Below are 26,515 nucleotides of genomic sequence, written 5' to 3'. Positions count from 1 at the left end.
TCAACTTGCGGGTTCCGCCCATGAACTTATGCATAGGGGTTGGCACATGTTTTCGTCTTGACTCTCTGGTAGAAACTTTGGGGCACGCTTTGAAGTACTTTGTGTTGGTTTGAATAGATGAATCTGAGATTGTGTGATGCATATCGTATAATCATACCCACGGATACTTGAGGTGACATTGGAGTATCTAGGTGACATTAGAGTTTTGGTTGATTTGTGTGTTAAGGTGTTATTCTAGTACGAACTCTATGATAGATTGAACGGAAAGAATAGCTTCATGTTATTTTACTACAGACTCTTGAATAGATCGATCGGAAAGGATAACTTTGAGGTGGTTTCGTACCCTACCATAATCTCTTCGTTTGTTCTCCGCTATTAGTGACTTTGGAGTGACTCTTTGTTGCATGTTGAGGGATAGTTATATGATCCAATTATGTTATTATTATTTAGAGGACTTGCACTAGTGAAAGTATGAACCCTAGGCTTTGTTTCAACTCATTGCAATACCGTTTGTGCTCACTTTTATCATTAGTTACCTTGGTGTTTTTATATTTTCAGATTACAAAAACCTTTATCTACCATCCATATTGCACTTCTATCACCATCTCTTCGCCGAACTAGTGCACCTATACAATTTACCATTGTATTGGGTGTGTTGGCGACACAAGAGACGCTTTGTTATTTGGTTGCAGGGTTGTTTGAGAGAGACCATCTTCATCCTACGCCTCCCACAGATTGATAAACCTTAGGTCATGCACTTGAGGGAAATTTGCTACTGTCCTACAAACCTCTACACTTGGAGGCCCAACAACGTCTACAAGAAGAAGGTTGTGTAGTAGATATCAAGCTCTTTTCTGGCGCAGTTGCCGGGGAGGTTAGCGCTTGAAGGTATATCTTTAGATCTTGCAATCGAATCTTTTAGTTTCTTGTTTTATCACTAGTTTAGTTTATAAAAGAAAACTACAAAAAATGGAATTGAGGGTACCTCATATGCTTCATATTTTTAATATCTATCATGAAAATAAGGATTCCAATAATTGTGCTCAAGTTCTAGAAGAAGAATGCATTAGAATGTTTGGCACTAAATATTTTAATGATGAGCATGATTGCAATGTTGTTAGAATGAACTCCTTGAATATCCATGATGCTAATGATATGCAAAGCCACAAGCTTGGGGAAGCTATGTTTGATGAAGATGATATTTTTTGTCCCCCAAGTTTTGATGAGCAAATTTATTATGATGAAAGCATGCCTCCTATTTATGATGATTATATTGATGAAATTGGATTTGGACAGGTCATGACTTTATTTTGTGATGAATCCACTATTTCGGAAGAGGTTCCAATTGATTATGACAACAAAGTTGCTATCTATGATGATTATTGTGATGACATGTATGGTATAAAAAATAATGATAACCATGAAACTTGTCATCATGATTTTAGTTTTCAATTGGATTATGCCTCACATGATAGTTATTTTGTTGAGTTTGCTCCCACTACTATTCATGAGAAGAAATTTGCTTATGTGGAGAGTAATAAAAATTCCATGCTTGTAGATCATGAAAAGAATGCTTTATGTGATGGTTATATTGTTGAATTCATTCATGATGCTACTGAAAATTATTATGAGGGGGGAACATATGCTTGTAGGAATTGCAATAATATCAAGTTTCCTCTCTACATGTTGAAAATCTTGAAACTATGCTTGTTTTGCCTTCCTATGCTAGTTGATTATTGTTCCTATAAGTTGTTTGCTCACAAAATCCCTATGCATAGGAAGTGGGTTAGACTTAAATGTGCTAGTCATATTCTTCTTGATGCTCTCTTTATGTTTCAATTCTTATCTTTTATGTGAGCATCATTGAAATCATCATGCCTAGCTAGGGGCGTTAAACGATAGCGCTTGTTGGGAGGCAACCCAATTTTATTTATGTTCCTTGCTTTTTGCTCCTGTTTAGTAATAAATAATTCATCTAGCCTCTGTTTAGATGTGGTTTTATGTTTTAATTGGTGTTTGTGCCAAGTAGAACCTTTGGGAAGACTTGGGTGAAGTCTTTGTGATCTTGCTGTAAAAAACAGAAACTTTAGCGCTCACGAGAATTGCTGCCATTTTTTATTGGAGAGTGTTATTTAGTTAACTATTTTTGCAGATGATTAACATATAAATTCCTCACGTTCAGAAATTTTTTTAGAATTTTTTTGGTTCCAGAAGTATACGTTTGATCCAGATTACTACAGACTGTTCTATTTTTGACAGATTCTGTTTTATATGTGTTGTTTGCTTATTTTGATGAATCTATGAGTAGTATCGGAGGGTATGAACCATAGAGAAGTTGGAATACAGTAGATATTACACCAATATGAATTTAGAATGAGTTCATTACAGTACCTTGAAGTGGTGTTTTGTTTTCTTTTGCTAATGGAGCTTACGAGTTATCTGTTAAGTTTTGTGTTGTGAAGTTTTCAAGTTTTGGGTAAAGATTCGATGGACTATGGAATAAGGAGTGGCAAGAGCCTAAGCTTGGGGATTCCCAAGGCACACCAAGGTAATATTCAAGGACAACCAAAAGCCTAAGCTTGGGGATGCCCCAGAAGGCATCCCCTCTTTTGTCTTCATTCATCGGTAACTTTACTTGGAGCTATATTTTTATTTACCACATGATATGTGTTTTGCTTGGAGCGTCATTTTATTTTATTTAGTTTTGCTTGATGTTTGAATAAAATACCAAGATCCTAAATTCTTAAATGTTAGAGAGTCTTCACATAGTTGCATAATTATTCAACTACTCATTGATCTTCACTTATATCTTTTGGAGTAGTTTGTCGTTTGCTCTAGTTCTTCACTTATATCTTTTTAGAGCACGGCGGTGGTTTTATTTTGAAGAAATAATTGAACTCTCATGCTTCACTTATATTATTTTGAGAGTATTTAGAACAGAATGGTAATTTGATTTGGTTATGAAACTAGTCCTAATATGATAGGCATTCAAGAGGGATATAATAAAAACTTTCATATAAAGTGCTTTGAATACTATGAGAAGTTTGATACTTGATGATTGTTTTGAGATACAAAGATGGTAATATTAGAGTCGTGCTAGTTGAGTAATTTTGAATTTGGGAAATACTTGTGTTGAAGTTTGCAAGTCCCGTAGCATGCACGTATGGTAAACGTTGTGTATCAAATTTGAAACATGAGGTGTTATTTGATTGTCTTCCTTATGAGTGGTGGTCGGGGACGAGCGATGGTATTTTCCTACCAATCTATCCCCCTAGGAGCATGCGCATAATACTTGGTTTTTGATGACTTGTAGATTTTTGCAATAAGTATGTGAGTTCTTTATGACTAATGTTGAGTCCATGGATTATACGCACTTTCACCTTTCCATCATTGCTAGCCTCTTCGGTACCGTGCATTGCCCTTTCCCACCTTGAGAGTTGGTGCCGCCGGTGCATCCAAACCCCGTGATATGATACACTCTGTCACACATAAACCTCCTTATATCTTCCTCAAAACAGCCACCATACCTACCTATTATGGCATTTCCATAGTCATTCCGAGATATATTGCCATGCAACTTTCCACCGTTCCGTTCATCATGACACACATCATCATTTTCATATTTCCTTGAATGATCATGTAGTTGACATCGTATTTGTGTCAAGGCCACCATGCATAATTTATCATACATGTCACTCTTGATTCATTGCCCATCCCGGTACACCGCCGGAGGCATTCATATAGAGTCATACTTTGTTCTAGTATCGAGTTGTAATCTTTGAGTTGTAAATAAATAGGAGTGTGATGATCATCATTAATAGAGTGATTGTCCCAAAAAAGGCCAAAAAAGAAAGGCCAAATAAAAAATAAAAAAATAAAAGGGACAATGCTACTATCCTTCACACTTGTGCTTCAAAGTAGCACCATGATCTTCATGATAGAGAGTCTCTTGTTTTGTCACTTTCATATACTAGTGGGAAGTTTTCATTATAGAACTTGGCTTGTATATTCCAACAATGGGATTCCTCAAATGCCCTAGGTATTCGTGAGCAAGCAAGTTGGATACACACCCACTTAGTTTCTTTTGTTGAGCTTTCATACATTTATATCTCTAGTGCATCCGTTGCATGGCAATCCCTACTCCTTGCATTGACATCAATTGATGGGCATCTCCCTAGCCCATTTATTAGCCGCGTCGATGTGAGACTTTCTCCTTTTTGTCTTCTCCACATAACCCCCTCATTATATTCTATTCCACCCATAGTGCTATATCCATGGCTCACGCTCATGTATTGCGTGAAAGTTGGAAAAGGTTTGAGATTACTAAAGTACGAAACAATTGCTTGGCTTGTCATCAGGGTTGTGCATGATGAGAGCATTCTTGTGTGACGAAAATGGAGCATGACCAAACTATATGATTTTGTAGGGATGAACTTTCTTTGGCCATGTTATTTTGAGAAGACATGATTGCTTAGTTAGTATGCTTGAAGTATTATTATTTTTATGTCAATATTAAACTTTTGTCTTGAATCTTATGGATCTGAATATTCTTGCCACAATAAAGAGAACTACATGGATAAAAATGTTAGGTAGCATTCCACATCAAAAATTATGCTTTTATCATTTACCTACTCAAGGACGAGCAGGAATTAAGCTTGGGGATGTTGATACGTCTCCAACGTATCTATAATTTTTGATTGTTCCATGCTATTATATTATCTGTTTTGGATGTTTATGGGCTTTATTATGCACTTTTATATTATTTTTGGGACTAACCTATTAACCTAGAGCCCAGTGCCATTTTCTGGTTTTTCCTTGTTTTAGAGTATCACAGAAAAGGAAAATCAAACGGAGTCCAATTGACCTGAAACTTCACAGAACTTATTTTTGGACCAGAAGAAGCCCACGGAGTATCGGAGATGGACTAGGAGAGTCCCGGGCTGCCCACGAGGGTGGGGGTGCGCCCACCCCCTGGGTGCGCCCCTGCCTCGTGGACAGCCCGGAGATCCACCGACGTACTTCTTCCTCCTATATATACCCATATACCCTAAAAACTTCGAGGAGCACAATAGATCGGGAGTTCCACCGCCAGAAGCCTCCGTAGCCACCGAAAACAAATCTAGACCCGTTCCGGCATCCTCCCGGAGGGGGGAACCCCTCTCCGATGGCCATCTTCATCATCCCAGCGCTCTCCATGACGAGGAGGGAGTAGTTCACCCTCGGGGCTGAGGGTATGTACCAGTAGCTATGTGTTTGATCTCTCTCTCTCTCTCTCGTGTTCTTGAGGTGGTACGATCTTGATGTATCGCGAGCTTTGCTATTATAGCTAGATCTTATGATGTTTCTCCCCCTCTACTCTCTTGTAATGGATTGAGTTTTCCCTTTGAAGTTATCTTATCGGATTGAGTCTTTAAGGATTTGAGAACACTTGATGTATGTCTTGCCGTGCTTATGTGTGGTGACAATGGGATATCACGTGATCCACTTGATGTATGTTTTGGTAATCAACTTGCGGGTTCCGCCCATGAACCTATGCATAGGGGTTGGCACACGTTTTCATCTTGACTCTTTGGTAGAAACTTTGGGGCACTCTTTGAAGTACTTTGTGTTGGTTTGAATAGATGAATATGAGATTGTGTGATGCATATTGCATAATCATACCCACGGATACTTGAGGTGACATTGGAGTATCTAGGTGACATTAGGGTTTTGGTTGATTTGTGTCTTAAGGTGTTATTCTAGTACGAACTCTATGATAGATTGAACGGAAAGAATAGATTCACGTTATTTTACTACGGACTCTTGAATAGATCGACCAGAAAGGATAGCTTTGAGGTGGTTTCGTACCCTACCATAATCTCTTCATTTGTTCTCCGCTATTAGTGACTTTAGAGTGACTCTTTGTTGCATGTTGAGGGATAGTTATATGATCCAATTATGTTATTATTGTTGAGAGGACTTGCACTAGTGAAAGTATGAACCCTAGGCCTTGTTTCAACTATTGCAATACCGTTTGTGCTCACTTTTATCATTAGTTACCTTGTTGTTTTTATATTTTCAGATTAAAAAAACCTTTATCTACCATCCATATTGCATGTGTATCACCATCTCTTCGCCGAACTAGTGCACCTATACAATTTACCGTTGTATTGGGTGTGTTGGGGACACAAGAGACTCTTTGTTATTTCGTTGCAGGGTTGTTTGAGAGAGACCATCTTCATCCTACGCCTCCCACAGATTGATAAACCTTAGGTCATCCACTTGAGGGAAATTTGCTACTGTCCTACAAACCTCTGCACTTGGAGGCCCAACAACGTCTACAAGTAGAAGGTTGTGTAGTAGACATCAATCACTAGAGGGGCAGCGCAGTACTATTTGATTTGACAGCGGGCGGTGCAGTTCTCGATACGGCTTTAACGCAGATGAGGGAGAGGGTAGCGGTTCCCGAAATGTTGAACGGCCAATGATGCATCCTCGTTCAATTAGCATCGTGTGAATGCATGATGGAAGTAATGGGAGGACCGGGAAAAGAGGCAACACGATGTGAATGCAACGCAGTTTGCACTCATATAAAGGCGCTCCTCCATTACAATGCATCTACCACATCGTACGCACCTAAGCATTTGCCTAAGCACCTACACTAATAAGCACAAAAGTGTCCACTCCAGACCAATGGTGGCGATGCGCGCGAGCAGCCAGCGGCTGTGCCAGATGGTCCACGACACTGGCCTGCAGCATGGCACTATGGATCGTCTCCATACGGTGTTGGCGACCGGCTGGTGGATGGCTTCCGTCGACGCCAGCTACGACTCTCAGTTGGACCAGATGATCATTCACAACACCAACAGGTTCACCGTCATCAAGAAACTCGCAGACGATATCGTCGTACTCCTCCAGCCCGCATGCCCAGGCTCCTCATTGCCTGCCACCCTAATCAGCCTCCATGGGCGGAACCTCTTTGAAGCATTGGTGTCCCTGCGACTGCCCGCCGACACCACGAAGAATGTCCACCTGGAGGTCGCGCTCGCCGCGAGGCGCCTCGCCCTGCAAGAAACCGTCGACCTACACATCCATGTGTATAAACGAATCGTGTGCATAGGTATCTACAAGGCCAGTGAGGACGCTACAACATTGGCCTTCTTCAGCCGGCTGGAAGCCTTGGATGCCTTAGTTGAGAAGCACCTTGACCTCGCCACACAAGCCGCCGCTCCTTAGCCGTCGGTCGGTGCCCCGGCCGGCGCACTGAGTTGAGGAGGAGGAGGTCGTACGTTGATGGATGCATCTTTCTTCTTGCCTCCTGTAACCACCACTGCGATCGCATCATCATGGCCTTAATTATTATTTTTCTATTGCATTCTCGTTCCAGTCAATACAGACATGTGCGATCCCTTTGCTCAATACAGACATGTCCATTCTAGTCTTATTTTGATTGGCTTGAATGATGGTCTATCCCGCCGTTAGGCGCCGCAGCGCGCTGTGCTCGCCGTTAGGCGCCGCGCGGCGCGCTCTGCTTGCGTCCGTCGGCGCGCTATGATCGCGTCCATCGGCGCTTTCGGTTTGTGGACAGCTTTTCCTAGCGCATTCAACTGCTATATGCATATATATATATATATATATATATATATATATATATATATATATATATATATATATATGGTTGCTCGCCATAGAGGCGACCACGGAGCGCTCTGCTCGTGTCCCTCTGCGCGCGCTCTGCCAACGGTTGGGCGTGCACACGATCACATCGGGGCCCCCGTATGCATGCGGTTGCATCGCGCACGTTGCCACGCGATGCAGTTACGTGCGGCACGCTGGAGTTACGCGCTGCAAATTAGAACTGCCATCAGGGCCTGCCGATATAACTGGTCGTCCGGCTTCCCCTTTAATTCTCGTGGCCATTATAACCTTAGTCTCTTCAACCTTTCGATCGCGCCCCACAACACAACAAGCACACCCACGATAACACATAGAGAGGGGATGTCCGGCGGCGCTCCAATGGAGTTCGGCGAGCATAGAGTGGAGACCCACGCGAGGGAGATGGATCTCTCGGTGGTGTACACCATCGACTCGGCCATGGTGGATGACTACATCAACAGCGTTGAGCAGTTGCTTGCTGGAGACAAGTACAAGGTGGTCGGCATCGACCTCCAGTACACTGCCGGTCGTCCCAGCATAGATCAGAAGGTTGTCATCGCCCAGTTGTGCGTGCGCCATCATGTCCTCATCTACCACTATAGCATGGCCACAGAGCCTTGCGACAGGTTTGTCAACAGCACGATGTAAAAGCGCTCAGTGTTATGGGTTTGGCCTGCAAGAACCTTGTCAAAATCCGTGAACACTACATGTTCTGGGGTAGCATGAAGGACTCCCTGGTCGAACTCGCCTCGGCCATCATCGACCCCTACTACGAAAAGATGAAGCAGGATGCCCAGAAAACAAGTACCGTATCCTGGCACAGGGCCTGGATGCGGCAACTAGATGAACCTCACCTCAGGTTTGCGGCCAAGAGCGTGTACACATGCTACGAGATGTACAGGCGGATCATTGACATGAGGAAGTGCCTCATTACCCAAATCGACGGGCCCGGATTGAGCCACAAGCAGAGCAAGCAGCGTCACAAGAAGTAGATGATGACCAGATGATCGTTTATGCTAGCTAATCATGCATGTAATATATAATTTACTTTATTGGTGTGTGGAAATGTCATGTGTGTAGTAGCCACCTATGTAATTGTGCATGTAATAGTTTACTTTGGTGTGTGCAAATGCCATGGTTGTAGTAGCCACCTATGTAAGTGGATGTTTAATTTGGTTATGCAAGCATGTCCTTATAAGTGTGTGTGTGTGTGTGTGTGTGTGTTGTTCTGTATGCAATCCCATCACACAACACACACGTCTTATTAGCAGCAACCGTTTGTGTTCTTATCGGTCTACAGAGACATTTCTGATTATAGACCTGTTTGCCGCGTATCACACACATCTTGTTAAGTTGAACCGTTTCTGTTCTAATGTCTCAAAGCAAATAGTTCATCCGAGTGAATCGCATGATGTATATCACACACACCTTTGATATGGCTTACCATCACAAACAGTTCATCCGAGTGAACCGTATATTGTGTATTGCACACGCCTCCATCTGGCTGCCCGTTTCTTTTGTACCTCCTCATCGCAAACAGTTCATTGAACTGAACCATGTGCCCTTCATCACACACGCAACTAAAACATGAACCATGTTTGATGCATCCATCATCGGAAACGTTTTACACATTTCTAATGGTTTTCATATAGCACCGTTTGCGATTATGGCATCACACACAGTTTCTCAAAGGGTCTCTGATCGTAGTTGAAAGGATCGATATGGTTGACTAGAGGGGGGTGATAGGCAACTACCAATTTTTAGCTTTTCTTTACCAAATTAAACTTTGCATCAAAGTAGGTTGTCTAGATGTGCAACTAGGTGAACAACCTATATGATGCAATAACAACAAGCATACAAGCAAGCAAGAGAAGTAACACTACAAGGCTTGCACAAGTAAAGGTAAGAGATAACCAAGAGTGGATCCGGTGAAGACGAGGATGTGTTACCGAAGTTCCTTCCTTTTGAGGGGAAGTACGTCTCCGTTAGAGCGGTGTGGAGGCACAATGCTCCCCAAGAAGCCACTAGGGCCACTGTATTCTCCTCACGCCCTCACACAATGCGAGATGCCGTGATTCCACTATTGGTGCCCTTGAAGGCGGCGGCCGAACCTTTACAAACAAGGTTGGGGAAATCTCCACAACTTAATCGGAGGCTCCCAACAAAACCATGAAGCTTCACCACAATGGACTATGGCTCCGCAGTGACCTCAACTGTCTAGGGTGCTCAAACACCCAAGAGTAACAAGATCCGCTAGGGATGAGTGGGGGAATCGAAAATCCCTTGGTGGAAGTGTAGATCGGGGCCTTCTCAACCACTCCCGAGCAAATCAACAAGTTTGATTGGCTAGAGAGATAGATCGGGCGAAAATGGAGCTTGGAGCATTTAATGGAGCTTGAGCAATAAATGGAGCTTGGGGAGGAAGAGGTATGTCAAAGAGAAGAAGGGGACTCCCTTTTATAGTGGGGGAAACAATCCAACCGTTGCCCCCCACCAACCAGGCCCGCACAGGGCGGTACTACCACTGAGAGGGGGCGGTACTACCGCCAGGACAGAGGTACTGCCGTGCCAGCCAGCGGCACTGCCGTGCAGAGGAGACTAGTAAGAAAGGACCCAACCGCGGTACTACCGCGGTGGTAGGGACGGCACTACCGCTCCTAGAATGGTACTACCGCCTCTACAACTGCGACTAGTGCCGCAAAACCCGACACGAGAAAAAGACCTCTCGAATCGAGGCGGTAGGAGCCAGACTGCCCAGCGGTACTACGGCAGCGGGGTCACGGGCGGTACGACCGCTGTGGAGCAGTACTGCCGCTTGTGACCCTTCGGCCGTACTACCGCTGGCAGTGCGGTACTACCGCTGGGGCGCATAAGAGAGAGAGAATCTCTCAAAGATGTTGAGGACGAGGCAGAGGTGCCAGGCACCCCAGCGGTACTACTGCTGTGGAGCCACGGGCGGTACTACCGCTGTGGAACGGTACTGCCGCTTGTGGCTCCTCAGCGGTACTACCGCTGGGTGCGCAGTACTACCGCTTGGACCCAGACAGGACAAAGAAGAGAGGAGAGAACTCTACAATGGAATGTAAAAGCTCGGCGGGTGAGAAGCTGATGTGTACGTGATGATTCCACCCATGCAATACCCCAGCGGACCCCCTCTTGATAGTATGGTGCCCTCTACGCAACTAGTCCACCGAGAAAGAAACGAAAGAGCTACACCGTCTTGAAATACACTCCGAGGGGAAGAAAGCGTCTCGTGCCAGGGGAGAATCTGTGAATTATTCAAAGCACAAGATTAGTCCGCAAACATGTTGTCATCAATCACCAAAACTACCTTGAGAGAGATATGCCGTAACAATCTCCCCCTTTTTGGTGGATTGATGACAACTAGGGATTTGCGCAAGGAAAAGAAATAAAATGAAGAAAACTAAGAACTACAAAATATAGACGGGCTCCCCCAGAATGTGTGCACCTGGATATGGCAAGACACACACATTCGGATCAACACTCCCCCTATATTTTATAGTCCAACAATACTAAGCACAAGATATATGAGAGAAGAGAATAAACAGGACAAGCATGCATCTCATAATAAACTACAGTACTCTGAATAGACATAAGTAATAAGGTAGCGATAGGGAGCATATGTCTCACACCATATGTCTAGAACTTAGGTCTCACACCAAACCAAACCAAATAAAGACACTGAGAGAACACACAAGAACCCACAAGACGACTCAAAGCACGGCAACAAACACAAATCCCTACACTCTCTCCCCCTTTGGCAGCAAGACACCAAAAAGGGCAAGGAGTGACGCTACGACTCCAGGTGATGGGAAGATGAAGATCTCGAACATCACATCTCTGCATCTTCATCGTGGGTCGAAAACTGCTCGGCATCGGAGTCGGTCCAAGGGCAATGCTGATGAATCCATTCCTCCTCTTCAGCGATCTGACCCTTAGACCCACTGGCAACTGTTGCTCCCATCTGACGCATGAGCTCCTTGTGGCGCGTCCTGGCATGCTTCTCCGCCACATGAGTCATGTACTAACCATGAGACTCCATGCAGAAAAGCTTCTTCATCTTGCGCTTAAGCTTCTGTGCCCACAACGGTTCTGTACTAGAGGGGCCAAAGTCCTCCTCATGATCATCGGTAGTAGCCCCACCCTCGGTCCCCATGGCAGCAGCAGCAGCAGACAGATCCCCCATGGCAGCAGCAGCAGACGGACCCCCTGTGGCAGCAGTAGCAGATGGACCCCCTGTGTGAGGCGTTGTCCAATTGTCCTTCTTCCTCAGACGCTTGATCTCATGAGAAACCATGTCTCCAGTTTCTAGCAACACTCTGGGATAAGTCTGTGCCCAGGCCCTCTCAATGAGCCTCATGATGAATGGACCATATATAGGGCACTTGCGCTCAGACACGGCAGAGAGAAGTTCAGACCACATGACATGAGAAATATCCAGGCTCTCTCCAGTGCTTGCTTCCTTCTCATGCTGACAGAAAAGGAGCATGTCCACGAGGTAAGAGTGGACCATATCCAGATTCCCGATCCGAGGGAAGAGAGTCTCACGGAAGATGCGATGAAGAATGTCCAGATACGGAGATAGCTCATAGGTCTTCTTCTCAGTTACTGGCTGAACTTTCACAGTGTAGTAGGGCCAAAGGGCTTGCTTGTGGGTGGCCGTAGCATTGCGGTGAGGGCGGAAACCGACAGGAGTCTCAAGCCCATGATCCACCACATCAAGTAACTCCATGAAAGCCTTCCACTTGACAGAAAGCAGCTTGCCATTGGTCATCCATGTCAGAGTCCTGTCGACATCTGTCCCAAGATGGATGGTGGCATAGAATTGAGCCACCAAATCTGCATCGAAATCCTTGTTGAATTGCATGATCCTGAGAATGTTCAGCTGAGTGCACATCTGAAGGGCTTCGCCAAAGTACTCCGGGTCCTTCTCCATAGCATCAGTGTCAATGGAGCGAACATCAACAAACAGATTCTTCTTGGCCTTGATCACATCAAAGTAGATGGCAAACTGAAAACGGTTCCAGAACGGGCGGTTGACCAAAGTGGGTTCTTGGTCCACCGCATAGGGGTTGCGGCGACGCTTCTCCCAAAACTCCTTGTTGGTCATCTCAGTCACAGTCTTCCCCTTTGGCTTGTTGGTGGATCACTTCGATTGCTGAGGAGGTGGAGGAACACTTGCAGATGCACTTGCTGGAGGCGGTTGGGTGCTCGAGGAACCACCGGCTGGCTCTGAGGTGCGGTAGCGTTTTGATGTAGCACGCCCGGGGTTGATACGGCGACCTTGCTGCTCGGAATGGTCATCACCTGGAGCCAAACACAAGAACACGCAAAACAACCAGAAAGAACGAGCATAAGCCAACAAACTCAACAAAAATGATCAAGGTAAGGTAGGAAAATGATGGAATTTGGCATGCAGCTGTAGTACCGTGACATGCCCGCAGTAGTACCGCCCCAAGCGGTAGTACCTCCCCAAAGAGAGCGGTAGTACCGCTCCAATGAGAGCGGTAGTACTGCTCGAGGCGGAGAAACAGCAGTTTCCTACAGCACGAGGCGGTGAAACAGCGGTTTCCTACTACCATGGCCAGATCCGGCACTACCGGCCTACCAAATTCAAAAATATTCCTACCAAACTCTAATCGAGATAGTCTAGTTGCCTTCTCCAACCAACTCAAGCCTAGATTTGGCCAAAAATCTAGAGATGCAACCACCATTGCCCCTAAGAAACAAGATCTGAAAACGAGACAAAAGGATAGAAGGAACGGGGGAAATACCGGCATCCATGGCAAGAGAACGAGGTGGGGATCGACTCCACCAAAGGAAATGGAGAGGGACGCCCCAGAGATGGAGATCCACCGGAGCCCTCCCGCGGCGAGTGGAGGCTGGAGAGAGGAAGAGAAAAGAGGGGGCAAAGTGAATTGGTATGGGGGAGAAGAAACCTCCCCCTGCCCCGACTTAACCCCCTGGTCCCGTCCCTCGGCGGTAGTACCGTGCTGGGGGGCGGTAGTACCGCTTACGAGCGGTAGTACCGCGCACCACCAGCAGTAGTACCGCCTAGCACGCCACGGCAACTAAACAAACAAGGCTTTTAGCTCGAAGGAAATACAAAACGGCAAGAAAAGAGATCAAGAAAAGAGAGCACACGAGCACACGAGAAACGACACACCTCTTTGAAAGAGGGCGGTGGCCGAGGCCACCTATGTTTGAGTTAAGAGGTATGGCGCCGCGAAGATTTTAACCTTGGGCCCATGACCAAAACTCGTCTTTGAAACACAAATACCATCAACAATGGCTAAAAGTGAAAGACTTGATCAATTTATGCATAATGGGGGAGGGAGAGTTCATTGAGAGAACAACACTCCACCTATGTCCATGCCTACACCTTAACTAGACAACAAATTGAGCGTGGTGGGGTGTGAAAGGGTTCAAGCCACATTGCTTGAATCAATGATATTTAGCTCATGCCTTAACTCGTGAAATCTTGCTTCATCCAAGGGCTTCGTGAAAATATCTGCAAGGTTGTCATGAGTGTTGACATAGTTGAGCTCGATCTCTCCTCGCCTAATGTGATCCCGGTTGAAGTGATACCGAATCTCAATATGCTTCGTCTTGAAGTGTTGCACCGGGTTGAGAGAGATCTTGATGGCACTTTCATTGTCACACCAAAGAGGTGCTTTGTCACAAGTGACACCGTAATCCTTTGAAGTTTGATCCTCTTGGGTAACATAAGCCAAAGTTTGGGGTATGAGCCAAATATTGAAAGATTCGTTTGACCGCCACATAGTGACTTTCCTTAGGTGCGGATTGAAACCGTGCACAAATTCCCACACTCAATATGATGTCCGGTCTAGATGCACAAAGGTAAAGCAAGGATCCAATCATGGAACGATATACCTTTTGATCCACCACTTTACCATTGGGATCTAAGTCAAGTTGGCACTTGGTGGGCATTGGAGTGGAGGCCGGCTTGACGTCACTTAGCTTGAACCGTTTGAGCATGTCTTGAGTGTATTTGGATTGATTGATGAAGGTTCCTTCTCTTCTTTGCTTCACTTCGAACCCTAGAAAGAACTTCAACTCTCCCATGGAGGACATCTCGAACTTTGAGGTCATGAGAGCGGAAAATTCCTCACTGAAAGCTTTGTCAGGAGAGCCAAAGATAATATCATCAACGTATAATTGGCACACAAACAACTCCCCTTTGACCTTCTTAGTAAAAAGAGTGGGGTCGATTAGTCCAACTTCAAAACCACGGTCTTGTAACAACTCGGTAAGGTGGTCATACCACGCACATGGGGCTTGTTTAAGGCCATAGAGTGCCTTATCGAGTTGATACACATGATCGGAAAAGTAGGGATCCTCGAACCCGGGGGGTTGCTTGACGTAAACCAAATCATTAATAGGACCATTAAGAAAAGCACTCTTCACATCCATTTGTTGTAACTTAAAGTTATGATGAGAAGCATATGCAATCAACATGCGAATGGATTCAAGACGAGCAACGGCAGCAAAGGTTTCACTGTAGTCGATACCCTCGACTTGGGAGTAGCCTTGTGCTACCAAACGAGCCTTGTTGTGAATGATAATCCCAAGGGCATATTGCTTGTTCTTGAATATCCACTTGGTTCCTATGACATTGTGATTCCCAGTCGGTCTTGGCACCAATCTCTACACTTTGTTGCGCTCGAAGTTGTTGAGTTCTTCATGCATGGCATTGAGCCAATCCGGATCTTCTAGCGCTTCATAGACCTTGTGGGGTTCCTGTAAGTGCATCTAGTGCCACCCCTAGTTGGTTTTGGAGTATTGACGACAAACCAAGTTGAGGGACTAATGTATTTGTGAGAATTGCAGGATAACACAGGAAGAAGTCCCTCATTGATTCGGTTTTCCTACCAGAGATGACCCCTAAAAATGTATGAAGACATTGAAGTCAAAGGTGGTATATGAAGACATTCACATTGAAGACTATGACAAGAGAAGACATCGCATGAAGCCTATGGAGCTCGAAGACTTAGATCTTTCGTAGTTCTTTTTATTCTTTGTTGAGTCATAGGAACCACCGTACTGTTAAGTGGGGTCCAAGAGAACCAGTCAGAATGACTGAAGTGATGCTTAACTAAAACCCATGTCTTCGAGTGAAGACTATGAGAGCGAATCTTGTCCAGAGTCGGACAAGTCAGCTTTGCTTGTAGCCCAAGTAAAGTTGTCGTGTGGGTTTGAAATCTGACCGTTGGAACACGTGTCAGTTCCTTAGTGACCCAGGGTCATTTTGGACAAATCAGGTCGGGTTGCCTAGTGGCTATAAATAGCCCACCCCCTACAACCATAAACGGTTGGCTGCTCAGAGTTAGTGTACGGCTTTTGTCGTTTGAGAGCGACCCACCTCGAAGCCTTTGAGAGAGAATTCCTTGCGAGGATAAAGCCCTAACCACCCAAAGCCAAAGAGAATTAGGCATCACTTAAGTCTTCTTGTCTGTGTGATCTGAAGACTTATTACACTTGAGGACTGTGAATCCTCCAGCCGGTTAGGCGTCGCGTTCTGAGCATCCAAGAGACATTGTGGATCGCCGGTGAACAAAGTCTGTGAAGGTTTGGGAGTCTACCTTGAAGACTTACCAGAGTGATTGGGCGAAGTCTGTGTGACCTTAGCTCAAGGGGAATACGGTGAGGACTGGGTGTCCTGAGCTGCGTGTTCAGGACTAGGTGTCCGGGACTGTGAGTCCTCAGGTTTAAATACCTAGCCGCCCTAACCAGACGTACAGTTGTCACAGCAACTGGAACTGGTCCAACAAATCATTGTCTTCAACGTGTCACTGGTTTCATCCTTTCCTTCCCTTAACTTACTGTTGGTCCTTGTGAAGTCATTGTATGATTGCACTATCTTTTTATCTTCACTGAGTGACTGCGTGTTCTGTTTGGCTTCATAATATCTTCCTACCTGATCCTTACTACATTGCTGCTATTAGTCATTGTGCTTTCACTCCATTGAATACTTGACTATGGTTTGCCTAGTGTAGTCTACCTTCCGCTGCATGGTAATAGGTTTATTTCTATCGTTTGTCTTCATAACTTCCACGTTTTGAAGACTTTCATAAAAATTGCCTATTCACCCCCCCCCCCTCTAGTCGATATAACGCACTTTCAATTGGTATCAGAGCAAGGTACTCCCTTGTTCTGTGTGATTCGGTTTAACCACCTAGAGTTTTAGCTATGTCGACTGCAGGGATAATTAAAGTCTCCGCTGCGTGCCCCGTCTTCGATGGAACTGAATATCCCTACTGGAAGAATAAGATGTGCATGCATCTTGAAGCCATTGACGTCGACCTATGGTATGTCGTCAAGAATGGCATTCCCAAGGCTGGAGAAGGTGTCACTGCTGCTGACGTCAAGAAGTTCGCTCAACTGGACTCTACTGCCAAGAATATCATCTATGGTCATCTGACCAAAGGACAGTATGGCCGCGTGAGTGCTTTGGAAACATCTAAGCTAGTCTGGGACTGGCTCTCCAAGGTTAATGAAGGCATCTCAACCCAGAGAGATCAGAGAATCAGTGTGCTTCGCAACCTCTTCAACCGCTTCAAGAGAAATGACAATGAGAATGTCCAGCTCACATTTGATCGACTCACTGACATCACGAATGAGCTTCAAGCCCTTGGCGCTACTGAGATCACCAAGCATGAAGTCGTCAAGACACTACTAAGATCACTTGACAGTTCGTTTGACACCCTAGCCCTGATGATTCAAGAACGTCCTGATTTCAAGACACTCGATCCGTCTGACATACTTGAGAGGCTCAACACACATGAGTTTCATCTTTCTGAGAAAAGAGATATCTACGGTCCTAACTATGGGCGAACTCGTGCCTTGAAGGCAAAAGCTGTCTCCTCATCTGAAGAAGAATCTGACAGCAGTTCTGATGATCCTGAAGACATTGGAAGGGAACTTGCTATGCTTGTGAAGAAGTTCCAAAAATTCACCAAGAAGAAAGGTTTCAGAAAGTCTTCACGATCAAGCTCAAGGAATGATGAAGCTTCTACTCATGACTACAATAAGAAAACATGTCACAAGTGCAAGAAACCTGGGCACTTCATCTCTGAGTGTCCTCAGTGGGACAATGAGAACAAAAAGAAGAAGAAGAGCAAGGAATATGACTCTGACGACAAGAAGAAGAAGAAATACTCAAAGTCTTCTTCCAAGTCTTCTTCAAAGTCTTCATCACACAAGAAGAGCTCATATGGCAAGGCACGTGCATTTGTTGGCAAGGAAATGGATTCAGAGGAGGAGTCTGCTTCTGAGGAGGCGGAGGTGGAGTCTGAGGAGGAGTCCGATTCTGGCGTCGCAAGTCTGGCTACAGCATACGTTGCCAAGTCCATCTTCAACACTGAAGACAATGACCTCATCACCGACACCGATGCAAATGACAAGGACTACTCCGCTCCTACCTACTGCTTCATGGCATGCGGTGCCAAGGTAAACACACGCACTACTCACTATCAAACATCCAGTGACGATGACTCTTATTGTGGTTCAAAATCCAGCTACAAAACACTTGCTAAAATTGCTACTGAACAACAGAAAGCCATGGAACATATTCAAAAACTGTTAGACAAAAGCGATGATCTGTTAGGCGCTGAAATGACTCGGTCTGAGTCCTTAATTGAAGACATAAAAAATCTTCACGTTAAGTATGAGGAACTTGAAAGTCGTCATGAAACGCTCTCAACAACTCATGAAAAACTTTCCTATGATTATCTTCAAAGGAAGCAACATCTTGAGAAATTGAGAGCGGCTCATGAAGATCTTCAAAAGGAAAATGAGTCACTTCGCGCCGAACAGATCAGCTCCGCTCAGGAAGGATTTGAACCACCGTGTCTTAAGTGCATTGAGCGTGATACTGCTACTACTGTTGCTGAATGTTCTACTGCTACTACTGTTGCAATATCTTCAACTGTTGATGTGGGAACTAACCCCTCTGCTGAGGATTCCACTGATATTGCTGATGAGAATGCTAGGTTGAAGACATTGCTTGAAACAGGGATGTTAAAAAGTCTTAAAGGGCATCAGACACTATGTGATGTCCACAAAAAGCAGATCTTGAACCGAAACCCGAGGAAAGAGGGTGTTGGGTTCGTAAGGAAAATGAATGTTGATGGCTCTTACTGGAAACCTGAGCAGTACCCCAAACCACATGGGTTGCTGCAAAGGAATCTTCAGCAGATCTATCCAATCTATCTGGCTTCTCTTGTGCAAACCCCATTGTCATTGATGAATCCTTTGATGCCAACTATAAACTGTTTAAGAATCAGAATGGTGAAGTGTTTGCCAGGTACATTGGTACTAACTGCAGGAATGGACCGCCTATGAAGAAGATCTGGGTTCCGAAAAAGTGTCTGGAGAATCTTCCTGTGAATGTCATCATGACACCACACGTGAAGAAGACAAACCTCAGACCACATGCTTCATACGGTCCAAAGGCGTCATACAGATAGAGGACTCACCTGAGTCGCACTAACGCAAATGTTTTGCAGGGAAACCATACTCAGGCCTATGAATATGAGCGCGGTTCATCAAACCGCCATGTTCATAAGACCAAGACCTATTCTGCTTATTCTTATGAGTACTATTGTCCACCTGCAAGACTTTTTGCTAGGGCTCCAAAGCCAAAGTTCTCAGACGCTGCACTTAGACTTATTGCTTCTAAGCCACCCTTGAAGATGTGGGTGGCTAAGAAAGCTTAACTCTCTTTTGCAGGGAAAGGTCTCCAGCAGAAAACCAAAATCGTCTGACGCTATTGCTAGGGACCTTAAACATCTTGTAGGGCACAAGATCAAATGCCCGAATGGTCTTACTATGTACTTCGTTCCTGAATCGCTTGCTACTCTCCCTATTAGTCCTAATCTGGATCTAAGCTTTCATAACCCACTGGTTCGTCAAATGTTTTTGCTTCACAATTATCTTCGTGAAGCCTATCCCCCTAACTGCACTGTAGGGTACGACACCAGCATCTTCAGAATGGATTATTGATAGTGGGTGTACCAATCACATGACTGGCAAAAGAAGCCTTCTTATGGACTCAACCTTACGTCCATCCGACAAGAGTCACATCACATTTGCTGACACTAGTAAAAGTAAGGTACTGGGTCTAGGTAGAGTTGCAATCTCAAAGGATCAACACATGGATAAAGTCATGCTTGTTGAATCCCTTGGCTTCAACTTAATGTCTGTCTCAATGCTTTGCGATTTGAACATGATCGTAATATTTGGAAAATATCACTGCCTTGTACTAATGGAATCTGACAAGTCTCTAGTGTTTGAAGGGTATCGGAAAGATGATTTGTACGTAGTAGATTTCTCGGCAGGACCACAGCTTGCCGTATGTCTAGCAAAGGCTTCAGAATGCTGGCTCTGGCATCGGAGGCTAGGGCATGCTGGCAAGAGGAACCTCCACACACTTGCAAAGAAGAAGCATGTCATAGGCATCGAGGGCGTCAAGTTCAAGAAAGATCACTTATGCGGTGCCTGTGAAGCAGGGAAGATGACGAGTGAAAGTGCGTTATATCGACTAGAGGGGGGTGAATAGGCGATTTTTATGAAAGTCTTCAAAACATGGAAGTTATGAAGACAAACGATAGAAATAAACCTATTACCCTGCAGCGGAAGGTAGACTACACTAGGCAAGCCATAGTCAAGTATTCAATAGAGTGAAAGCACAATGACTAATAGCAGCAATGTAGTAAGGATCAGGTAGGAAGATATTATGAAGCCAAACAAAACACGCAGTCACTCAGTGAAGATAAAAGATAGTGCAATCATACAATGACTTCACAAGGATTAATAGTACGTAAAGAGAAGGGAAGGATGAAACCAGTGACTCATTGAAGACAATGATGTGTTGGACCAGTATTAGTTGATGTGACATCTGTATGTCTGGTTAGGGTGGCTAGGTATTTAAACCTGAGAACACACAGTCTCGGACACCCAGTCCTGAACACGCAGCTCAGGACACCCAGTCCTCACCGTATTCCCCTTGAGCTAAGGTCACATAGACCTCGCCCAATCACTCTGGTAAGCCTTCAAGGTAGACTCCCAAACCTTCACAGACTTCGTTCACCGGCAATCCACAATGTCTCTTAGATGCTCAGAACGCGACGCCTAACCGGCTGGAGGATTCACAGTCCTCAAGTGTAATAAGTCTTCAGATCACACAGACAAGAAGACTTAAGTGATGCCTAATTCTCTTTGGCTCTGGGTGGTTAGGGCTTTATCCTTGCAAGGAATTCTCTCTCAAGGGCATCGAGGTGGGTTGCTCTCAAACGACAAAAGCCGTACACTAACTCTGAGCAGCCAACCATTTTTGGTTGTAGGAGGTGGGCTATTTATAGCCACTAGGCAACCCGAGCTGATTTGTCCGAAATGACCCTGGGTCACTAAGGAACTGACACGTGTTCCAACGATCAGATTTCAAACTCACACGGCAACTTTACTTGGGCTACAAGCAAAGCTGACTTGTCCGACTCTGGACAAGATTCGCTCTCATAGTCTTCACTCGAAGACATAGGTTTTGGTTAAGCATCACTTCAGTCATTCTGACTGGTTCTCTCGGACCCCACTTAACAGTATGGTGGTTCCTATGACTCAACAAAGTAGAAGAAAAAGAACTACGAAAGATCTAAGTCTTCGAGCTCCATAGGCTTCATGCGATGTCTTCTCTTGTCATAGTCTTCAATGTGAATGTCTTCATATACCACCTTTGACATCAATGTCTTCATACATTTTTAGGGGTCATCTCTGGTAGGAAAACCGAATCAATGAGGGACTTCTTCCTTTGTTATCCTGCAATTCTCACAAACACATTAGTCCCTCAACTAGGTTTGTTGTCAATACTCCAAAACCAACTAGGGGTGGCACTAGATGCACTTACAATATCCCCCTTTTTGGTGATTGATGACAAACTAGTTGAAGTTTTCAACGGGGAATATAATATGTGAAATTGTAAAGGATAAGTAATTGTCTTCATAAGTTGCAATGGCTCCCCCTGAAGATGTGCATATAAGTAGTTTGCTTTTGGAATGCAAATGCACATGGCAGGTTGTGCTTGTGGAGATCCTCTTCAACTTATGATGACAATCCACTATGCATGTGAAGGTATGTGAAGATAATGACATGCATAATGGAAAATGGACGTCTGCAAAATGATCTAAGTGCGGAATTTATCGTCGCACATGCGGAATTTATCATCGCATCACAAAATGGCAAATAAGTAGCAGACGACCATCGAGTGTAAGTGTTACAACTCAAAGAACCAAATGTATCAAAACAAGAGTTGTAAACACGAAGCAAAATATGAAGCACCCGCCCATATGGACCCGCTTGAAGACTATTAAACTCATATGCTTCTCCCCCTTTTGTCAGTAAGGACCAAAAAGGTTTGAAGACATAGAGCCTCTACTCATTCCCATGAAGAGTAGGTGAAGCAGCAGGGTCGTCGGTGGTGTTCGGCGGTGCAGAAGAGCTTGGAGCAGTGTCGAAGCGTGCTAAAGGAGGCGGCGGTGAAGTAGCATCGTCGTCATCCTCGATCACTCTGGCATTTACAGTTGCAGCAGAGGAAGAGAACTCAGAGTCTTCAAGAGATGGAGTTCGTCGCAGCACTGCCCTTCGAGGAGGTGTGGAGTCAAACTTGAAGCGCTCAGAGAAGCCATCCTCTTGAAGATCATCTTCAGAACACATCAGCGTCAGCCCTTTCCATGTGCGTCGAGAGGTTTCATGGGCAACAAAGGCATTCTTGGTGGCAAGATTGCGAATGCGATTAACATCCACCAAGAGGCTTTGCATTTGACGCTTCAGCCAGTCATGATGCCTATCCTGTTTCTGATGAAGAGCAACAAGAAGCTCTCGTTCATTGAGAACACGAGTGCGCTTCTTGGGTCGTGGGGCAGTTGTACTGTCAGTGGCTTCAGTGAGAGCAGGATGTGATGCACGTGTAGTGCCAACCAAAGGATACACACGAGTGAGTGCTTCAACTCCTTCAATGTTCTGAGAAAAACTTTGATGCTCTACATTCTGAAGACTTAGAGGTTCCTTGGCAGGCTCAGGATAGATGGCTTCAATAGACATGTCCACATCAGGCAGAAAAATCCGATGATTGCGAGAAGATGGCTGATATGAGATAGCGGAGTGAAGTTTGATCAGCCGCATTACTCATGGGGCGTAGAACTTCAAGCCAAACAGATCAGAGCCTGATGCAGCAAGTTGGCGAATGAAGAAGTCATGTGCATTGAAGCATTTGCCATGAAGAATATAGAAGACCAAAGTCTTCATTGCACCTTCCAGCTTGGCATGTGGAGAGTGTCCTTTGATGGGCCAGAGAGTTCGCCTTATGATGTGATAAATAGTCCTTGGTAGATACTCTAGGTCTTCAACAAAGAACTCTTTGGGATATGCAGCATCTTGGGGTAATGGCTTCATCATACTGAGCATCTGACTCATGTTAGGTTCAGGTTTCTGAAAGATGCTCTCCACAGCTTCACTGTCAAGTTGACAGCCAGATTCGTAGAGATCGCCGGGAGTGGGTAGACCAGTGAGCTCAATGATGTCAAGGCTTTGGCTTCGTGATGAACGTTTCCTGTCACCCACTCCAGGACCCAAGTCTTCGGATCTCTGTTATACCCACAGATGTGAAGTGTGGCATAGAATTGGAGCAGCAACTCTTCATTCCAATGCTCTTGGTCAGTGAAGAACGGCAGCAACCCAACCTCTTTGAAGCAATCCAGAGCTTCTTCCAGATAGGGCAGACCAGCTATTGCTTCAATGTCAAGACGCTTGTGTGGGAAGATGCGACCTTGATTGTAAAGAATGCAGGAGTAATAGCTTCGCTGCGGATAGCTCCAGAACCGATCAGATGATATTCTTTCCCTTGAGTAGGGGTTCCTGGAGCTATTGAAGAATGTGTTGTTTGCTCTGAAGCCATTGATATTGAAGGATCCAGGTGCTGATGCAGGACCTGGGAACCTGGGCAATCTTGGGATTGGCTTCTGTACCTGAGGCCTGTGCTCAACATGATAGTCGAACTGAGGACCGGCAGCAGGCGCGGGAACAGAAGCAGTGGGATCAGTGGCTTCGCTGACTTCTAGTGCTTTTGTTGGGGAGGGCTCCACATTAGCTTCAGCCATGACAGCGTCAGTGGCTTCATTGGTGTTGGTGGTGGCGGCCTCAAGATTTTCAACCTCGACTTGACGAGCTGGAGGGTCGATCACAACCACGTTCTCCTCGAGAACCGTTTCTTGGTGAGACAGGGGAGTAGCAGCTTGTGGGACTTCTTCTTCAGCAGCTTCAGCTTCGGGCGCAGAGACTGGAGGCCTTGGTCCTTTGCGAAGCCTGCGCAACGCAGGCGACGCCTGTGTAGTTGGAGTTGGCTAGGCATCAAAGTCTTCTTCCTCTTGTGGGCGATCAGCCCATGAAGCATCCTGAGCAATTGGCATCAGAGGACGACCAACGTTGATGAGTTTGCTGTGCTCGAGCTGACGAAGGACTGCACCATCTACTACATGGTCATGGTGACCAATGTCGTCAGCAGCGATGGGATCAGCTGCTGGAAAGTCTTCAGCTTCATGAGCCTCTGTGATAGCAGGCTCATGGATTGTCAGTTGGCGTTTAGTGTCTGGACGAACCATGGAAATGGGTTCAACAATCAAAGGCTCTGTGGGAGCAGCCCGTTCTTTCTTGGTCTTCCTCTTCTTCTTGGAGGGGGCAGTAGGAGAGGCTTCAGGATGTTTCCTCTTCCTGGCTTCAGCCTTAGCAGTCTTTGTCTTCTTCGGTTCTGAAGCGGTTGACCGGGCTTTTGGCTTCGAGCCAGTCATTCTAGTTGGGAAGACAATGGGATCTGCTTCCTGCCTTGGTGCAAGAGGTTCGGCCACAATGGGCTTCTTCTTCTGCTTAGCAGCCATCCTGGGATCAATGCCCGGATGCCCAAGGGCCTTGCGCTTCTCAGCTTCGTTGTAGCCTTGCACACACTTGTCAGCCAGGCTCTTCATACGCTCCCGAGAACCCTAAGCTCCTGCGCGTTTCTTGACAAAAGGCTTCTTTGAGCTCGTGCAGCATAATCTTGAAGTTTTTCACCTCTTGCACGCTGAGCTTGGCCATATGCTTCTTGAACTGAGCCTTTTCATAGTCAATCTTTTGCTTCAGTTCGACGATGCGCTGAGCGAGGGCTAGCTCTGAAGCAATGGCGCCTTGGAAGGCGACACTGAGGCCAATGGGTAGTTGCAGATCTTCGAAGCTGATGTTTGGCGTGTCAAACCACTCATCAATGAAGTTGTGGATGATTGTTACATCAAAGAGAGGCAGATCATTGAAGATTTCTGCTTCTTCTTTGCTCTTGATGAGTTGCTCAAGAGCGTCATCTGCAAGATCTTCATCACTTGACAGATCAATGGCATCATTGCGCAGAATGGCAGTAGCTGTTAGCTCTTGGCCGGTGTGTGGCAGAGGCATCTTGACCTTCTGGGGCTTGGAGATGCGTGACAAATCTTCAGACTGCACACTGTCTTCAGGAGGTGCAGTTGCCAGTGGCTTCGCCCGTGAGATTTTTGGTGCAGAGGCCGGCTTTGAAGCTTTTGGCTGCTTCAGCTTCTTTGGCTTCGGTGTTGCAGGCACTTCATCTGATTCAGCGTCATCTGCAGGCTCATTCACGGCAGTCCCTTGAACCACGATGTGAGTGATGAGGCCTTCAAGATTGTAGAAGGGCCCAAGAAGATTGGGTTCAGCTTCGCGAGTTCCATCGGCATGGGGAGCAGAGGGACCAGGGTTGAAATCTAAACCCAAAGTCTTCTTGTTCTACTTCGCTGAGTTATGAGCAAACTGGAAGTTGCGCTTAAACAGATTGTCGTCACGACACCATAGCAGGGACGATGGGTCAGCATCCGCAGGCTGTGGTCCACGGACCATGCAGGGATAGAAGCCTTGTTCAATGGCTTCATCTCTGGTCCTGGGTTGAAGATTTTTGTAGAGGATGTCTCCCCATGGTCGCTTGATGGCATTCTTTTCAGCATATTCCTTGGCCACAAATCTGTACTTGAACCACTGTTCTACCCAATAGCGTCGAATCCATTGGATTCGCGTCTTGCGCTGATTGTAATCCTCTTCAGGATCTATCTTGTACAGCTCTGAGAGGTCATCGGGCAGATCTCTTGATGTTTCTCCTCGACGCTTTCTGCCACCCTTCCTTGCTGATTTTTCTGAAGCCATGAACCTTAATCTGAAAGGCTTCAATACATTCAGAGGATTCAAAGGTTTTCGCTTGCTGGACAAACAGGAACTGGCTTCGGGAGAATTTATGTGATGCTGTAAGAATTTTGCAAATGAATGCAGACTATGAGAACCAAGGGATTCTCGCACGGACATGTACCTGTGATAGCATTAAGGTGCGAGGGAAGGGGAAGAGGTCATATGCATTCTCAGAAGATTTTGAAGATAAATCAGTTTAGAAGACATTGACCTCATCGTGCGAAGACATTCACTCATAAATAAGGAGTTGGCTCCAGATTTGTACGAATCCACGGATCAGTACAAGTGAGGAATCTAACTACTTTGTGAAGCATAAGTGAATATACTAGGCATGTTATGAGATGCAGTATGAAAGAGATCCAACTTGTGTGAATAGAAACTGCTTGTGGTAGAAAGTGATAAAGCTATAGGATCAAACAGGCCGTAAAAAGGAGGTTTTATTTACCACACGAAGAACTGCTAGACGGAGTGGAAGAGGAGGCCGAGCAGTTCAATCGTCCATGCCCTAACTTGGCGATGGAGGACACCTACGGTGACGGTGGAGAAGGCGATGTCTGCGGTCGACGAGAAGACGGCG

This window comes from Triticum dicoccoides, chromosome 2A, assembly GCF_002162155.2.
Source record: "Triticum dicoccoides isolate Atlit2015 ecotype Zavitan chromosome 2A, WEW_v2.0, whole genome shotgun sequence".
In the NCBI taxonomy this organism is placed as follows: domain Eukaryota; kingdom Viridiplantae; phylum Streptophyta; class Magnoliopsida; order Poales; family Poaceae; genus Triticum; species Triticum dicoccoides.
The sequence above is the reverse complement of the archived record's forward strand: the minus strand, read 5'-3'. Positions refer to the sequence as shown.